This window comes from Sinohyriopsis cumingii, unplaced genomic scaffold (assembly GCF_028554795.1).
Source record: "Sinohyriopsis cumingii isolate HCF-2022 unplaced genomic scaffold, ASM2855479v2 utg001518l, whole genome shotgun sequence".
In the NCBI taxonomy this organism is placed as follows: Eukaryota; Metazoa; Mollusca; class Bivalvia; order Unionida; family Unionidae; genus Sinohyriopsis; species Sinohyriopsis cumingii.
Genome location: NW_028316010.1, coordinates 612 through 4,878, shown reverse-complemented (window position 1 = coordinate 4,878; position 4,267 = coordinate 612). Strand labels below are relative to the sequence as shown.

The 4,267-nt window shown below is 35.8% G+C and overlaps 1 long non-coding RNA gene across 1 annotated transcript; it reads right to left on the bottom strand.

Moving 5' to 3' along the window:
- Positions 1–1,102: 1,102 nt before the first annotated feature.
- Positions 1,103–3,508, bottom strand: LOC149772052 (uncharacterized). Its single transcript, XR_016418027.1, has 2 exons — positions 3,330–3,508; positions 1,103–1,327 (listed from the first exon to the last, which is right to left on the bottom strand). It is a non-coding gene; the product is annotated as an uncharacterized LOC149772052 (long non-coding RNA).
- Between the last annotated feature and the right edge of the window lie 759 nt (positions 3,509–4,267).

The following is a 4,267-nucleotide window of genomic DNA, read 5'->3' as shown; positions in this document are numbered from 1 at the left end:
AGGATTGATGTTTCAATCTTAGGATGTGCGTAGTTGCAACCAAGGATATAAAAGAATGATAAAATTGTGTCGTTTGTAAAGCCTGCTATATTATTCAATGAAGTCTCCGTGATCCGTTTACAAGCAGGAAAGCTTGTAGGAAATAAATATATCTGAGTTGGATATCCGTCTCATTTATTCCAATTCCAACACACCTACACCTCAATGATTTGTTTCTGTAGATATCTGTGACCCAGAGGTAATTATACAGCATCATCTTTACTTACATCCTGACCCATGTGCCTTTCAATAACATTTGTACTATGTAAATTAATGTGTAGCTGCATCTGTTAATAATGGTTTTAAAAATCTTAATCTTCTGCAATCGTTTTCTTTACACGTGACAGAAAACAGTATATGAAAAGGGATTTCGAGAAAGTATACCTTTTAAAAATTCTGAACAATTCCATTTAAATGTATCTGTAATCCGTTCTTCTTCCCTGCCTAATAAACATCTCAACTTTAAAAGCAATCGGGTGAGTACCCTATATTGTGCCATTCTAGATCTCTTACAATTGTTCTTGTTCTGGATGCATGTGTCCATTTTTGGAAGTGAATTGACACTATTACTGATCCTCTGAATCGCTCAAATGGATTCGTCTCGCAATGTGTTGCATAATAGAATGCTTGTCCTTGTCATATGTCCTTCCCCAAATTGAAATTAGGCTTTGACATTCACTTAGTTTTAAATGGAGAATGGAAGTAAACCAAATGTTTCTCTATTTGTAAATGATGAATATTTGCTATACTGAAATATACAAACAAGTGACAATCAGATCTTAAGAGATCATTTTGATTTTCCGAGCAGTCTCGAAGAATGTATGATTTGGTTGTCTCCCACGTATTGAATGCAACATTCAATAAGAACCTAAATATCATTTGTCTGGTTGTTTTATTCGTCATCTTATGTACTTTATTATATAATTTCAAAGTCAGAGCATGATAAGTAACAAGAATGAATTTTTAAAAGATCTACCATTAGCATTGGTGGAAGTGGTCGATAAGGTGGTAATGTTGGTTGTTGTTTTATCAGGTGTTGTTTTTAAGATAGACATAGTTTTACCTGTAGTAGTGTCTCTATCTGTGGTTGTAGTAGTCGTTGCCGATGTTGTGCTGATACTTGTTGATGGGAGTGTGGTTGTAATTGTGGTATCACTTTCAGTACTTGCTGTCGATGAAGTCAATGTCGAGCTCGAGGTTGGGAGGCTGGTACTAGTAGTTGCAGTTGTAGGTGTTTCAGTGGATAATGTTGTTGGTTCCACCGTGGTGCTGCTGGTTGTTGTTTGTTCTGTGTAAATACATTCAGAAATAAAATGCCAAGAAAGAATCTCTCGCAATCTGAAAACGTCGCGTATCATTCGGAGAGGGAATCTGATTCTTATTGTGTTTGCAACCAACCCGATGTGACAAGCGAGCAAGAGAAAAAGTATTCATTTGCTTCTGCAAACTATCTGCATTATTTTACAGTTTGTACATGTAGAAGTACAGTCTTTGATATAAGACGATGTTACGAATGCATTGCTGGTAATGTCATCTCCACTATTCAATGATATGATATCTTTATGATGTGTTTCGAAGGAACTACACTCATTTAAGTGTATACGTTTGATCATGTTCTCCTTTTCAATTACGAAACTTCCATGGTACATATATCCCAGTGAGGGCCCTGTGTGACCGAGTGGTGTAAAGCGCTCTCCGTTACGGATCACTGCCATCTCACCTCTATCTGCGTGGGTTCGAGTCTAGGATTCGGCCAATGTGGGTATGTTAGAAAGCTTGCTACTAGCTTCTCGTGAGTCGGTGGTTCTTCCTGGGGTTTTCCCGGGTTCTTCCTCTACCATTAATACTGGCCGCCATGCATAGCCTATCGTGTGCTGACAAATGACTTTAAACCCCACAACAACAACAGCATATCCCAGTGATTTCGTTCGATCTATATCTGCTAAATATCATTGTCTTCAAGTAATAGAGCAATACCTAGCACTAATTCTGAGTCTTGTGGGTTACAACAACCGTATAAAGTCTGGAATAAGGAAATAAACTGGCTTTGAAAAGTCTGGTTTTAAACAAAATAACCTATGTTTCTTTGATTTTTATTGAAAGTGATTGTCAAAATAAATTCTCAACGTTACGTCAAACAAGTGTATCTTCTAGCACACCTTGACAATACAATTTAACTGCATCTGATAAATTTAATTTTCCTTTATAAGAGCTATCTAAACTTCCAAATCGAACTCGTCAGGAAATCATATGCTGGTATTTTGTACGTCTATCATTTATGAATGAGATCAATGCATTTGTCTCTTTTGTCATTTTCTTAATGATACATATTGTTGGAAATATATATATCTTAGTATGTTCTCCTTCTCAATTGCTCTAATTTAATGCACATATACATCAACGATTTGTTTATGTATAGCTCTGTGACCTAGGGATAATTATGCTTCTTATACAGCAACATCTAACGTTACATTCTGAGCCATGTGCCTTTCGAGAACAATTTAAATATGTGAATTAACGTAAGTTGTATTTCATCTTTATGGTTTTTGAAAACAATTTAATCACTTTCGTTCATCTTTCTTGCACGTGATTGACAACATTATATGTAAAAGAGATTTCTAGCAAGTATATCCTTTACCAATTCTGAACAATTCCATTTATCTGTATCTCGAATCCTTTCCTTTACCGGCTTAATAAACCTCTGAACTTTAAAAGCAATCGGGTGAATCCCCTACATTAAGCCATTCTAGATCTCCTACAATTGTTATTGTTCTTGATGCACGTGTCCAGTTTTGGAAGTGAATGGAAACTATTACTTATCATCTGAATTGCTCAAATGCATTCGTCTCGCAATATGTTGCGTAATAGTATGCTTGTGTTTGTAATATTTCCTTGCTTGAAATTAGGCTTTGGCATTCAAATGGTTTTGCATGGAGAATGGAAGTAAACCAAATCATTCTATATTTGTAAATGATGAATATTTGCAACAATAAACAGTACTAAGAAGTGACAAGAACATCTTAAGAAAACATTCCGATTTTCCGATGTATGATTTAGTAGTCTCTCACCTTTAGAATGTAACATAAATTAAGTATCTAAATATAATTTGTCTAGTTATTTTATTTGTCATCATATGCAGTGTGTTATATAATTGAAAACACTCGTATCGGAGCATGAAAAAAAGAATGAGTTTTCTCATGATCTATCTTGGGTATTGCAGGAAGTCGTCACCGAGGTGGTAATGGTGGTTGTTGTGTTATTAGTTGTTGTTAAGATATACATTTTTTTACCTGTAGTAGTGTCTCTATCTGTGGTTGTAGCAGTCGTTGCCGTTGTAGTGCTGGTACTTCTTGATGGCTGTGTGGTTGTAATTGTGGTATCACTTTCAGTACTAGTTGTCGGTGAAGACAATGTCGAACTAGAGGTCGGGACGCTGGTACTAGTAGTTGATGTTGTAGGTGTCTCTGTGGATAATATTGTTGGTTCCACCGTGGTGCTGCTGGTTGTTGTTTGTTCTGTGCAAATACATTCAGAATTAAAATGTCAAGAACAATTCTCTCACAATCTGAAAACATCAAGTACCATTGGGAGAGGGAATCGGATTCTTACAATCTTTGCATGATCCCTGATGTGACAAGCGAGCAAGAGTAAATTCATTCCTTTGTTTGTGCAGACTATCTGCATTATTTTAAATTTAGTACATGTAGAAGTGCAATCTTTCATATAAGCCGATGGTTGGCATGCATTGCTAGTAATGTCATCTCCATTATTCAGTGATATCTTCAAGATGTGTTTCTAAGGAAATGCACTCACGGTAGGTTTATAAGTCTGATCATGTTCTCCGTTTCGATTACTAAAACTCCAAGGTACCTGTATCCATGTGATTCATTTCGATCTATATATGCAACACATCATTACATCTGCATGTAATAGAACAAGACCTAACACTACATTCTGGGCCATGTGGGTTACAACAACGGTAGAAATCGTGGTTAAGGAAGGAATTGGCTTTGAAAAATATGGCTTTAAACAAAATGGCTTCTGTTTCTTTGCATTTTATTGAAAATGAGTGTCAAAATAAATTCTCAACGTTACGACAAAAAAGATTATCTTCTAGCGAACATTGAACATACAATTTAACTGCATGAGATACGTTTCAATTTCCTTTATAACAACTATCTCAACTTCAAAATTGAGTTCAAGGGCAAAATATATGCCCGTATTTTCG